The 15,557-nt window shown below is 33.1% G+C and overlaps 1 protein-coding gene across 6 annotated transcripts in view; it reads left to right on the top strand.

Moving 5' to 3' along the window:
• Positions 1 to 15,557, top strand: part of tmod (tropomodulin) — a 94,878-nt gene that overhangs the window by 38,505 nt on the left and 40,816 nt on the right. Inside the window, exon 1 of one of the 6 annotated variants that reach the window (XR_010752812.1) lies at positions 7,722 to 7,906. The exons of the other annotated variants lie outside the window; for them this stretch is intronic. The gene's annotated coding sequence lies outside the window, so the exon portion shown is untranslated. Of the gene's footprint in view, positions 1 to 7,721; positions 7,907 to 15,557 lie in introns of those variants that run through there. 6 annotated transcript variants of the gene reach the window in all.

Here is a 15,557-nt window from a genome sequence, read left to right as displayed (position 1 = left end):
TAATCACACTGTGTTTGCGCTTCAGTACTAGTACTAGTACGCATTTGTTGCATTTGAGTAGTAACGTTTTCAAGTTCCTCTTTCAATTTAGTTACAGGATCTTTTAGTCCATAATTATTCATCATATATTTATATCGTTTTAATTTGTTTATAAATTCATAACACATTCGCTCTGGAAGTGTTATGCTTACATCCTATTTCTGTTATAGAACACTTTTCGTACTCAACTAGTTCGTAAATTTGTAATTTTTGTTCAGGATTCATTTTAATATTTATTTATTTATATTAAAATAAAGATTTTATACGGTCGCAAAGCGCTCTACTAGAATGTCTTCGGCATTCGTATAATTGTTATAATATAATTACTATGAATGGAATAATTCCAGTGAACATTGTGAAGAAATGCCTGAGCCGAAAGTTGTTGATTTTCAGACTCATAAGATTCTTAAAATAATAAAGAAATTCCAACTTTTAATAAGAACAAGGGCCCTGATAGATTGTCTTCGGCATTTCCTAAGAATTGTGAAGACTCGTCCACTGGGTCAAATTTTCCAGTTTTTGTTCAAGCGCGGTTATTTTCCTTATTTTACCTGGAAACGGTCTTGGCTTAGACCAATCTTTAAGTTTGGATCAGAAAAGGATATTAAAAATTATAGAGGATTTCCTTACATATGTTTTTCTTTTAAGGTGTTTACATCAATAATAATTACTGGCAAACTTTCTGAAATAATTAAGTATTTATGTCTCTTATCTTTAGAAACAGGGGTGACTCAACATAAATTCAATAACAAGAACTATTTGTTTTTGGAAACTATATTTGATATTCCTTATTATCAAAAAAATATATCTTCGGCGACAACCGGAGCTAGATCGGTAGTTAATGGGTCCTCTTTGATCTCCGGCTATTACCAAAATATGACGGTGGTCTTTGTATCGGAATTATGAATCTACTTGACAAGGGTTTTGGCTTACAATGTAATTTACCTTGACTAAATCTAATAGAGTCGTGGAATTTATGGCATGAAGATATTTGATTCTGAAATGTTGTGCACAGATCTTAAAAGTCTTAAACTTTACGCAGATCGCAGTTTCATTGTTGCAGTTGAATCTTCCACTCGAGTGTTCTATCATGCTCTACTGCCCCAAGTTAAAACTGTGGGTTTTTGATCAAAATCAGTGAAATCAAAATGATTGCCTCCTGTGCTTATTTCCCACTATTCTAAGATCTCCGAAATTTTTTAATGGCCACTGGCAGGAAACTTTGAAAAGTTCGATTATTGATGTGAATGCAGTTCTTGAATACAATGATGATTGAAAGTGAAGGACACCTAATCACCTACTTTATTTTCATCGATTAATATATATAAACGATAAATAATCTTGGATTTTCGGTCCTGGGTGGTAGAATGCAAAAATTCTCACCTCTCTCATTTAACAAGTCGGTCAAGACTGCCTTCTCCCGATACTTCATTTCCTACGAGCAAATTTCAATACTTCCTATTTACCATTCAAGCATGAGCTTGCATTCACATATTAAATACGTAGCTCCTCTGCCAAATCTTAAATACATATTCACAAATAAAACTTTCCCAAATCGCTTTCTGCAATGTTGCTTCCTAAATTTAGCACGTTAACCGATAGATGTCGAGAGTGCGTCTGGATCTGGTCCCTGGATAAAAGTCCAAAACCTAAACGCTACTCACATGAATGCAAGTGAGCAAAAATGTCTATTGTAGAGATGTGTTTACGCGCAAAAATAATATCAACCGTCACTAAACATCAGATATTGCGCCTATAACAAAAGCATAAATCCGGTAATATCACATAGTATTTCCAAGGAAATTATGCTAGACTGGAAAATTTCTATTTTGATCGTTTTAGAGGTTATAAATAACACCACAATACGATTTTTTATTGAATCTATTTATACACATCGGTTGTAATCAATAAGTCAGTGCAATTTTGTACACTCTATGCGGTCTCGGTTATTGTTCTTTGGCGGCTTTCCAATAAACAAAAACCTCGTATGTGTACATATCCATATTTCGTCTAAATATTCGTCTTTTGTGAAAGGTCATAAATAGACGAGTTGTAGTTTCAATTTGCTTTTTAGCCATTAATTGAAGTATCAATAATGAGATGGTCAACCTAGAAAAGGCTTTTTTGTTAATCCAGAAACTAAGGCAACTATCCACTGTTATCAACATTATGCTTCGTTCGGTCATAATCAATGATAAAAGTTGGACTGTTGTCAGAAACATTAAGTGAAAACCTTAATGAGCTTTTTGTATCTGAACCTATGACATAATTCACTTTCGAAAAAAGGTGTTGAAAGTCCAGCTATTATTATTAAACACTGTCTGTGAAGTTCTGCCAAAATTCAATGTCCTATAGTGTGCTGGATATCCTCGGGTAGAAGTCTCTTGAGAAGGACTAAAATGTTTCCAGAATTAGCTCTCTGGGTAATGTTAAACTTAACTAAAATAAATATCAGGAGATGGCTTTACAATTAAATTTTATAGTCATCCCAAGCCTGGATCTTACCAATTCCAGATTTAACGATACAAAGGATTTACCGGAGTAATAATGGTGTAGTAAATTTTAATCGCGTTATAATTACGCACCGTGAATAATTAAAACGGAATGGCGGCGTTTTCCATGGGCCGTCGCTGGAACACACCACTAAGATACGAAAATTACGGGCTTGTTGAAATTTTAGACCGGAACTAATGAGATTTTATATAAACAGTTTGGCTCTTGCTCTAGTGTTTTTAATGGAAAGTTTGCCCTAATTAGCTCTAATTTTGCTCCAAAATACTTTCAAAATGCATGTGTGACTACATTTTGATTTTAGATTTAGACGGATCAAATTAAAACCAATTGACCCATTTTCATTCACTACATACAAATATATTGCTGTTTCAGACTATGTGCATTAGAATAATCTATGTTTCAAAAGACCAAACGTCTTGTGCAATGGGGCAAACTTGAGACCACTTTATGTAAATAACCATTAAAATAATAACACTAAGTACTTCCTATTTAAAATACTGGCGCCATTTCTTATTAAAAATAAACTTGATCGTTTCATAAAAATAAATCGTAAGTGTGAATAAAGCTGTACGGTTAAATTTTTTGGCATTCACTCTTTTTTGCAAAAAACAATTATTAGCATTCTTTTGAAAATGAATTCTGTTTAATTTGGCACTGACCATCTTCATTGGTATAGAAAGAATACTGTATGGAGATAGACGTGGGTAACGATCTAATTGAATTTTGAAAATATTTGGTTTAAGCACAATTATAAAATTTTTATAGTGCTTCCTAAAATTTGTTTTTAATAAAATAAATATTATAAGTATCGAGAATCCAAAATAACGTGAACGAAAAGAGTTGAACATAAAAAACACAGATTTTCTTGTTTTCTATCAGAAGACATTAGCAAGTCCTCAACTTCTTCGAGTCGAGCTCCTTCAATCTCCTTCTCTAATGCCATTCTTTTTCTGCCAATCCCTCCAAATCCAACAAACTTATTTACAAATTCACAAAGTGATGCAACATTAACTCTAGTCTGAAATAAATATGATAATAAAATGCACGTACGAAACATATAATAAAAATAACCGATGTAAAACTGCAAAGATACAAACAAACACCTACACGCAGTTTCCCAAACAACTTAGCCTAACCATTCATGCTCCAAAAGCAATTGCCCTACCTAAAAGTTCAGCTAGATCCTAATGCGTTCAATACTCCTACAAATCGCATATACTCCCCTACCCATTAACCTCCACCCCAGTCTGTCTATCACTTCATAATTTTTCTCTTATTTTAACATTATTTCCTTGCTATTCTAAAGCTTATTGCATGCCGACTTAACCCCCTGATTCATATCATCGCCTCATTATTACAGACAATTCTTATCCTACCCTTAAATCTCCTTCCTCCTATGTTACTCACGATCAAAATAAGCCCCATCGTTTCGACCTCAACTGTGCTTCCAACTCCACTTGTCCTCACCTTCGAACTTTTTTTCCATGGAGCAAGGAAACGTTGGGACTTCAAGCATTATCCGAATGTAGAATTTCTCCCCTACTACTTGCATACACATACATTGTCCCTTTATATACATATTATGGTCTTAAATCACATACATGAAACCACTAATGAGGAGGATATTTTTTCTCGTCTTGTGATATTCTATCCCTCAGTTACCCGGCTTCATTAATCACTAACGTTATTTACTGATGCCCTACCACCCTCTACACCTTCCCCAAACTATGTTCTCGCTACTCCTCACCTAACCTGAACTAACCAATCTGAACCGTTTGGGCCAGATTTACCTGGTCATTCTCATATTCTTGAACATACTACCTTTCCAGGTTATCATTTAATCAAACTTCCAGCCACATGGTAGGTTTAGAATTGAATCTCTGCGGATATCCCGATACACCACTGATTGTTGTCCTATCACTGAACATTCAGTATTTTTCCAGATAGGTGAAACGACTCGTGTAAAATGTAAAAAAATCTCAATTCAAAATTTGTTTTTTTGAGATTCGACCGTGCTTGATAATTTTCCACAAACTTATTTTTCTGTAAATTATAATTTTATTTGGCTAATATTACAAAAAATATTAAGAAAAATTGGTTTTTGAATCTTATTTAAGTTTCAATTAAATAAATATTAAACAGACAACCAGTAACCAAAAACATTGCTTTTTCCAAATAACTTAGCAATTGCTTTTCTCAAATAATTTAGAATTTTCACGTAATAAATGTGTCTTCTGTCGTATTTTTTCACTTTTACCACGTGTTTCCGAAATTAATGATTTTATTTCGCCAAGCCCACAGCAAAAGATAAAATCTAATTTAGAAAACTATTTTTGGCAATGGTTCCCTTTAAAAATACGTTTAAAGTTTTATAGCTCACCCAGGACGTTTGCCGAAAACCACTTTAAATTACATTTTATGATTGATAATTGCTTACAGAACCGGTGAGACATTATTATGCGTTTCGTCATTAAAATTCAGCATATGTTCAGTTATCTTTTAGCTACGATCGTTCTAAAACTTCAGATGGAACTTATGCTACTCTCCCTTCCATTGTTTAGTTACAATACCCACTCAGAAAACTGCGATAACTGAAAGAGATAAAGGTACACACACTTATTCTTAACATATATGCTTAAGGTCTAAAAATACTCTTCAAAGTCGACATTGAATGCTGGAAGATGAAATAAGTTTTGTCCAGAAATAGAATTCTGGATGCTTTTTACGATAAAGGAGTCTACACACGTTCTGTTTGTATAATGTCAATGCCCCAAGACTATTTTAAAAGTGTAGTTAAGAAGAAAGAATCATCCATTTCGAAGCACCAACAGGGATAATCCACAAAGACCATAAATATGAAGTTTACTTACCGTCTCAATTAATCTTTTGTATCGTGCGCCTTCAAGTATGAAATTTCTCTTTTCCACACTATTTTAGTTGCGGAATGCAGAAACTGCGGAGCGAGTAGGTTTCAAGGAGTTTATAGGGATTTACAATCAAATAAATCATGCAAATAGAACATTTTGAACTTTATTACTAGGTTGAGCATTCCGAGAATAGAACAATAAATTATTCAAGGGTGACGTTGAGTAATAATTGAGTCTGGTTATGACATTTCAGATTGTTTCTCCAGAAAGTTTTGAATATGTACCTCCGTGCATGAATAATTTGTCCATTCGTCTCAAGCCTCAAAATATTTGTTCTCATGTATATTTGCCATTAAACCAGTATAAACGAATTATAAAATTAACCACGAAATTAGGGTATCTCCCATAATATATATTATACAGGATGTAACGTAAGTAGGGGTTTTCCTTTTAACACGACATAGACCTCAAAAAATGAAGCAAAATTTTTATATAACATTTTTTCGAAATCTAAAAAAGAAACGAAATATGCGCATATGAGTTTAAATAAATTTTTGTATAAAATCTAAATTCATTCCTGCATAAAATAGTAAATTCAATATAAAGGAAATAAAACTTCCCACAAAAAATGATCAGCTATTGTAAAAACGCAAAAAACATTTAATGTTTACTGTTTTTATGCAATTTACCCATGCCGCGTAAAAATCAGTTGTAAAGTTTAGCTCCAGGTGTTATTTTGATAAACTATCACTATTGATTCTATTAAATTAACAATGGTCCATAATTAGTCGATTCACGAATTGATAGATATGTTGTTAATATTAGAGGAAAATCATCTCTAACAGCATGCATAGTGTCGTGGATAGGGCGAGCGACAATTTATGCAAGTGAAATCAATGGAGACAATTTCGAACACCTTTTGTAGTCAATCCCGTAGTGAGTAGTAGCTAAAGTATGGTACTTATTAAAACTTTCATAGATACATTTCGGTTGTTTTTGAGATTTCGAAAAAATGTTATATAAAAATATTGCTTAGTTTTTTGAGGTCTATGCCGTGTTAAAAGGAAAACCCCTACTTATGTTACACCCTGTATATACAATAGTATAATATAATATAGTATAGTATACAATGAGTATTTCATTAGTTCTCATGGTTATATGTACTTACATATGAGACTTCAAGATATCTACCCTAAGGAGAAAGGAATGCATGTCTTGTGTAAGCCCCAGGACCATTTTTTAAAAATTTCTGACTTAGAAATTTACGAAATCATTCTACTTAGCATTCATTTAATTTGCATATTCTCTATCTACAACGTCTCAATTCTGCTGATAGCGCGGTCCACACACGCAGTCTTCTTTATTTTTTAGACTATTCAACCCGTAACTATGATCTCCTGTCGTAATAGCTGGTGATTGAATGATGCTAATATTCACCTTTGCTGCAATGACACTCTTTGCTTGCATGAATGTTGCGAACACCATTACACCTTTCTTCACCATCAACGTTCGTCTTGATCAGTAAAACTTAGAGATTAGTGGGTATCCTTATGCATATCTCTTTATGTCCAGGGAATGTATTTTCACTGCGACCTCTCTTTTGACCTAAAGTCTTCGTTTAGGACGTAATTTTTTCTAGCTCATAGTCGTCAATCTGAACGCTACGGTGTCGTTATAATTGTCTTTCCTTGGAGATTTAACTGGAATCTTTTCCTGGAAAGACGAAGTACATCATGTTAGATATCAGTTACTTGGACTTCTTGCTTGAAGCTAGTTCAGGAATCAGTCTTCATGAACTCCTAAGAATTCCTGCTCCCAGTGTTTATCTGGTCCTTGTGTTATTCCCAAACAGTATAGAAGAAAAAAACGAGTTTAGTTGTTTCGTTAACTTATTCCAAGTGGCATGCTGTTTTCAAATGACAATCTTCAATCTCCTATCCAGTTTGAATTGCCCAATTCCAGCCCCCAGACAGCAATTATTTATCCGTAATCCATCTTCATGGTGCTTACAAAGTGCTTATTCAGTGTGATCAGATGTCCAGACTCCTCACATAATAACCTTCGATTCTCACTCAAATCAAAAATTGCAAAAATGATTCAGTCTCCCGTGACTCGTTCGCTGCAGTGAGTATCCGAAAAGTACCCTGTTTCCCGAAATAAGGAGAGCGATGCTACTTTAGTCGAGTCGTCGCGACGCGAGCGTTCGAATTTAATTCGCGGTTTTCGTGGGCGGTATGGTTCGGTAACTAACGGTTTGTGCCCGATTAAGAGCAGAAACTCACCCCCTAAAAGGGGTTTTCTTTGACTTCGTGATAAAGGTGGTTGCGACTGAACTAAACTTGATTGACTTTCTGTGCGGACTTTCGCGCGTGTGTTTAGTGCGGTTCTTTTACGGAGTGATATGGAAAATGGAGTACTTCCAAGAATGGGAGGATACGGAGACAACCACCGAAACTACCACCAAGAGAACGAGGAAAGTCAGAAAGGTCGGTGTTTTTATCAAGTAGTATCACCCACTTCTGAAAGTTAGTTCTAAAAGCCCAAGGGATGGTTTAATTTGTTTTCAACGTCATAACATGGATTTGGTGTCCTCAGTCGCTCGGCTCATTGCTCAGCAAACCTAAGACTAAATATACGCTTTCAGCTTATTTCGTTTTCTGATAATTTTGCAGGGATCTCAGACAGACAACAATGAAACTGAAAATATGTTCCCTCGGTCTATCGAAACCGTTTCTCACACAGTTCCTGTTTTATACAAGCATATTGGCACCAGTAGCTTAATGATGTTTATATTTTCAGGTAATGACAGGTGTAATGTTTGGATCGCACCCACTAAAAGCTATTTACAAAAAAATATATTAATATTCTCTTTTGTACTCTCACGTACAACGGTAACTGATTTCATGGACCCTACATTTCCAGTTCGCTTTACCTATTCTTAGTCTCGAATCTCAACATTTATGTATATGGAAATGAGAAATATAAATCCATATTGGTGTAATTACGTATCCATTCACACACACTACACCTTCTTACTTGGAAAACTGACTAATTTTCGGGGCAGTGATTCACAATAAACTTTCAATCAGAAAAGTCTATTTATATTTACGTTCCAAAAAAATGTCCCCAAATTTCTGAACACTGAAATGAGAAATATGTTTTCCATTTTGAATTCGTGTGGGAACTGTTTCAATTAATCACTATAGTGAATCATTGCTAGGCACAGAACATGCTTGTTTGTAAGTTAAGCCTGATGATAATTCCGCATTTGAATCATGGGCACATTTTTTCTTTCATGTTGTAATACATGATAAAAAACCGTTCTTTCAAAAAATATTGGCAACAGTAATAGGTGATGAGCTGAACTGCGGGAAGTTTACCGGGGAAAATAGAATCTAGTTATATTCTTGTCTAGTAATATAGTGTCTTATAATTTTGTAGCTGATTGTATTATTTGCAATATGATTTACATAACATTTGAGGCTGCTAATAGCCTCGTCTCATACTTTTTTATACTATTAGTTCTGACATGAATTCTCTAACAATGAAGCGTTCCAGGTCTCGGGATATGATGCCTTAATACGAAGGAACCATCTAGCAAATCTGCTATTTATAGCGAATCAATATAATCCTAAAACGTGTATGTCTCTGTCGTAACAATTAGTTGACCAGACGAAATAATTCTCAGATCAACCACAATTCAAAACGACTAGGTCGTGGCAAATTAAAATTTTGCTGGCAGATTCAACTAACTTCATCCCGACGTTTCTATTGGAGGAATATCCTCCAATAGAATCCTCTAAATCACTCTAAATCCTCTAAATCCTCTAAATCAATAGAATCCTCTAAATCACTCTTCTTTACTAATTTAACCTTCTCTGTAATCATCCGAACATTAGCCTAAAAAGTATTGCAGTTTCTCATTAGTGATCTTAGCCACTGTAAATTTCTTCTTTGACTCGTTTCTAATCTTAGAACTTTACATTCAATACTACTTCCTTTGCGTATTTCCTATCTTTCCTTACTAACTCGTACGTTTCACATTCAAAAAGCAAGTATACTTCTTCTAGGGCTTACAAAACTTAAATATCAAATATTATCAGTTGCATATTTATATTGTGTTCCAAATTAGTGATGTATGTATTGGAGTTTTGGAACTATAAAATCCTACTAAATCAATTGTTGGGTAGTGAATAAAACTTCTTAAATATCCATAACTTTTTTGTAACTCCATGTATGCTATTTTTGAATAAAAAAAGTCTATTTACCACTTATTTTTACTTAAAAAAGGTACTCTTGGCATTTCTTGTTAAAAGCAGTCATTTTGTAAGAAAAATGAGTTTGAAGCTTGAATTTCTATTATCAAATTAATAAAATATATGCAGCATTGTATAAGAGAACAATGAATGTAAGGAAACATTAAAAAACGCTGCATTTAGATTTCTTGAAACTTACATTAATCCTAAATATTTAAAATGTATTAATTTAAGGATCAGCCAACGTTAATGCATGATAGTGCATCATCACTACACTTTAGTTCAATTGCGCGTCAACAATTTCAGGTAAAGAACTATCTTAACCGTTCGATCGAAAAAGCAAGATCGCATGTATGGCCTCCCAGATCACTCGATGTAAGCCCTCTAGATAATTTTTTGTGAGGTCATTTGAAGTCGCTAGTGTGTAAAACGGCATTCCAAAATAAAAAAGATCTAAGGAACAAAATATATGAATCGTGTGTGATTATAAAACATACTTCAAATTTTCAAAAATACTTCAAATATATTAAAAAAAGTTGACCAATCAATATTAAGGCGAATTGATGCATGTTTTGCGGAAGGTGGTAGTTATTTTAAACATTTACTATAAATATTATTAATGTATTAATTATAATTTGCAAAATAATATAATACCATCGCAACCATCCCAATACACCTGTCATCAGCTTGCTCACATTGTATATATTCGGTAACAATATTTCCATTTATTCTCCGATTTCCCCAAGTTATATCAATGTTCGTTTGATTATCAAGGCTATGCAAGGAGTTCAGTAAAGCAAACAAAGTCTGACCTAAAAAATCTGTTTAGGCTAGCTTCGTTTGCTTTATTTGTGCTATAGAACGCAAGAATACCTTTTCTACGGATTTCACTGAAATTTACAAATTCATATAAAACTGAATAAAAGAACCTAAGATCATCAGTCTAACTGTCCACGACATACCTACTATCAGGAGTACCAGTTCAACTCCACTTACAATCGTGTATGAAAGTAGTGATTAATAGTGATTTACAATGAGTGAAGGCAGAAACCCCTCAAATTGTTTAAACACCACAAATAAAACCCACGCTGGCCCGCAGAAGTTTGTTAAATGATTAGCAAGTGATTTGTCAAAATCACCAAAATGATCAATCATTGAAAGAAAAAACATCCAATTTATCTACTTTTTCTGTTACAACAAATACACATACATTGTAGTTCTAAAAATGTCGACACTCGAAAAATGATTATTAGAACTTTTGGCATAAAAGCAGCACCCAGAGGTGTGAGAAAATAAATAGTGAACATTGTGTTTTAGCTTCAAACACGATAAATGCCTACTTTGCCGTCCTGTGCAAAGTGAGCTTACTTTGATGAATCCAATCCAATATTCGAGATCTATTTATACGAGTTTCACCTTTACCTCTATCTTCCAGAGGATAAATATTTGATTTATAAATAAATACGTGGAATGTTAAGCGTCACAGTTATTACGTCTAAATCACCGAAATAGCTGCTTGGCGCAAAATCCGGTGTTTATTATTGCACAATAGCTTTTTGCAGAAACTTGTTTTGAAAATCCCGAAATCCAGCTGAAATTCAAGGTGCATTCAGAAAAATCTCAAGTTTACCAAGTCCGGGATTTATAGCAACATTTTCGTACAAAGTTCTACCGCCAAAACGGACAGTAAATAATTAACTGGCATCTGGTTGTGGATTTCAAGTTATCTATTTTCTCTACAAATGAATCATTTGATTTAAATCACATCGGACAGCTGGCATTGAGTTGGAAATGTTTTTATATTTGTTATTTTGGGGTGTTTTTATGTCATGCCACCAGTTTGCTTTGTCCGAAGCCTCGACAAATATTTCCATTGTGTCTTAAAATATTACCATGAAAATGCTTTCCATAAAATAATTACATCCAATGGGAAACGATTTTTTTCTATAATCAAAAGAAATTGGGAATATTCATCATCATCATTAAGGATCAGCAGCCAAATTTAAACAGTTATAAACGTGTTTCGAAAGATAGAGTTTCCTTGTGCCTGTCTTTCATAGTCTGAAAGGCACCTTACAGAGTGCTGAAGACATAGGGAGAATACGTATATCTGTCACCAAAAAGACTAAAGAGAGGCAAGAACGAATTAGAAGAACTATAAAGAATTAAATGTACACTGATTTAACAAAAATGCAGAGACTAAATGGTGTAGAGAGATACCGGAAGATTTTTGATGCCAGACGGTTGTAGTTCTTCAAAGAAATTAAAATTATTTTTTAAAGAATTTTAAGTCTCTGTTCATTAATATATTCATACAATTTATACGGAAACCAGAAGAGGCTGGAATGTAGTGAATGAAATATGCTGCTTTAAATTGTTGCAATGATTGGCATGTTTTCTATCGTTCCTTTTGATTAGGAGAACATGAAGAGTGCTTGAGATTTCCTGTGGATTTTGAATGAAATTTGACTTTCAACAACGAGGCATGTTCATAAATATATTTATATATCTTTGGCTTTTGCTGATATCCTGGTAAGTGTGAAGCACAAGTTTAACTAACTGTTCTGTGAGGTAAAATGGATCGATTACACAAGATTCCGAAATTTAGCAAGATTTTTTTCTAATTTGGGCAAATGAAGCGACTTAATCTAAACTTTTTATTGTATTTTTCAATATAATAATCGAAAAAGCACCTAATAAAAGTTAAAGATGCAGTCAGTCATCCCATAACATCCATGTGAATTTTTTTTATAGCTTTAATGGCTGAATCTGTTGTTGGAAATAAAGACGATATTTTCAGAAGTGACATCGAAGATAATAGTTTTTAAATCGTTTGAGAGCTTTTAAAATAGGTTCCAAATCTTTGTTATTTTCTTTTATTTTCTATTTCGACACGTTGATGTATCAACTGCTTCAAAAATAGATTTGTCATCTGATCAAGTCAAATAGTAATACTTTCCATATGCGTGAGACACATTGATCAAAGAAGAGATCTTGTTTCAAATGTAGAACCTATTAATAACGAGCCACTGATATACATACACTATCATGAATAATTTCGCATGCATAATAATAACATGAAGTAGAAAGACAACAAGAAAGAATTTGAATGATTTGATGACTTTTAGTTTAAACTGAAGACGTTTAAAATTTATAGTCAACTGGATGAGGATGATGCATCAACAGATATAACTTCACTCATCATGGATGGAGTTATATTTACGCTCAATTTTTCTAGACATTAAAAGTAGTCATAGAGCATTAAGAAAACTCTCAAATAAATTGAATCTAAAACTAACCAGCTATAAATAAAATTCATTAGGTAAAAATAGGTAGTCCCATGAGCGTTATTCTCTATATTTATGTCTATGCATATGAGTGTATTATATATGAACATAATTCTCCAAATAATTGAAATGGTCAAGTATCTGTCAAAAGAATTAACGAAAAAAGGGATATTTTTTGTCGGGGGTTTCATGGCACGACTTATTTAAAATTTGAATTTACTAATGTTATCATCATATGATTCAGAAATTTTTATATTTATACACTTGATCAAGTATAAGTAGTCGTCTCACGAATCTCCCTGCATATTTATTTTTTTAAGTTAATTAGTTTGATAGATATATGATCGTTCTAGTTTTTTTGACTATCCCTGTATATGGCAATAAACCGCGGCCCAATTCAAGAAATCTTGGATTGGATTGTGTTTATTAGGATTCTGTGTTAAGAAAAAGTGAGAAAGTATGTATATATATATATATATATATATCACATTGTATGAGTTAGTAGAAACTCAGTGTAGATACAAGATTCATCAGTAATAAATGTAATCCCACATGTATAGGGAGATTGTATGAAGCTGGATTATTTTAATTTTCCCTGGAAATGCACTGGAACTCTCGAATATTTCCATTACGTGTTGAAAATGCTTAAATAGCACTAAATAGATATTAGAAAATTGCCAACGGCTGCGCAAAGGTAAAATGTCATTTATGAAATTTATTTTGCAACCTTCTAGAATTCGGAAATACTTCCATGAGCTGTTGGAGACCCATCAAGCCCACAAAAGTTAAACCATTTTAAGCAACATTCTTAAAAAGATACAACGTAAATTTTAAGTTACTTAAATGACAAACCTCCTGATCTAGTCACTTGATGAATCAGTCCTAGTCAATCTTAAAATATCCATCTAATTAAAACTCAGGACATCCAGAAATCTTAAAATATTACACATTTCTATCATTATGATTTTAATTAAATATACCCAAATATAAATTTTGGCAAAGTTTCATAGTTTCAGGTGATCTTTCCACGGAATCTGAGTCGCGATAATTTCAATGTCACCCATTAAAATTTATGGCGGAAATGCTGTGGGAAAACACGTGTAACGCTATTTCACAAAAGAATAGATTTGAATAAGTCTAAATTCTTCTGTGTTGTGATTTAATATGCATACAAGGTGTCCCATGCTAATTAACAATATACAACTGAATCACAGATTCTTTTATATAAAATCATTAGAATTTAATCTAATTTACCTATATGTCTAGACGTTAATGATGATGGGCGAAATTCAGGGTACAAGAGAGTAAATTATTTTTCGAAAAAACCTTAAAATATATGAAAGAAGAACCAATATGATACACGTTCATGATCACCCTCCACATCCAAGAAGAAAAATGTTTGTTTTCAAGATTAGTTTAGATCAAATTTAAATCAGTCCAAACCGAACTAAAATATCGATTTTTCACTAAAACTATTGCTAAAGCATCCATTTAGCCCAGAAGTTATGTCATGTTGCTTATACTACAGTCTATTTTTATATTTCCATTAAAGTTATTATATGGAAGGTGAACGACCGATGTGAAGTTATTCTTTATGGATCCTTGAAATACATTTTTAAATATTACTTCATGAACTCTATTCAACTCAAAAGCAAAGCTTTTATGTGTGGATAATTATTTCCTCTTCCTTAAATCTGTTATAGAGGGTAAATTTCTTAACGTCAACTGTGGGGATTTCGGTAACCATAAAAGATGTGAGGCCGGTTAAATTGGGGAAAAGTTGCGCAATTTGGAGTTCAAGAAATTGCATTTCAAAACATTTAAAAAATCCCATAACTTTTGGAAGTATTCGAAAAAAACTGAAATTTTAGAAAAAATTGTTTTCATTTTTCCCTTATTTTATTTAACGAGGTAATTTGAAATTATTCTAGTATAATATGCAATGATAGTATAAATATTTATACTATCATTGCAATTTTTTCTCTTCTATAGTGTAGCGATATTCTTCATCTTGGATTTTCAAATTTTTGAAGTCAGCTTTGTTTTTTTTATTAGGATGATGTGTCACATGTTAAAGTTCAGTCTTGTATTTTGGTGGACATACCAAAAATGATGTTTTTGCATAGAGTGCCTTGGAAATAATATTCACATTTTTGGTTAATAGAAACATTTTTGACAGTTAGACTGAATTTTCCTCAATATCACCTACAGTTACAAAGTCAGTATAAATTTATTCACATAATACCTTCCTTAAATGAAGATAAATAAGTTGCATCGAAATGTGTAATTACTTCGGAAACTATCTACTACAGTATCCCGAAAAAACTAGTTCCAAAATATCTTCTATTACTTCATGGAAATTTAGCCATTACAGAAAGAACAAATTTAGTTAACTTCATTTCTCAAGTCAAAGTAGCTCTAGTGCAAAGTAGCTCTAGAGACGGGCATGTTAGTGGACCATTCAACACCATCGAGACAAATATTAAAGTGAAGACAAACAAAAAAATGGATCAAACGGGGATGCGCAACAAAGTATCGATTGAGTCACCATTGAAGTAATTCCTTAGAAAGTGTATTCCAGAAAATTTATCGAG

The sequence above is a fragment of the Euwallacea similis genome, chromosome 28 (genome assembly GCF_039881205.1).
Source record: "Euwallacea similis isolate ESF13 chromosome 28, ESF131.1, whole genome shotgun sequence".
In the NCBI taxonomy this organism is placed as follows: domain Eukaryota; kingdom Metazoa; phylum Arthropoda; class Insecta; order Coleoptera; family Curculionidae; genus Euwallacea; species Euwallacea similis.
The sequence above is the reverse complement of the archived record's forward strand: the minus strand, read 5'-3'. Positions and strand labels throughout refer to the sequence as shown.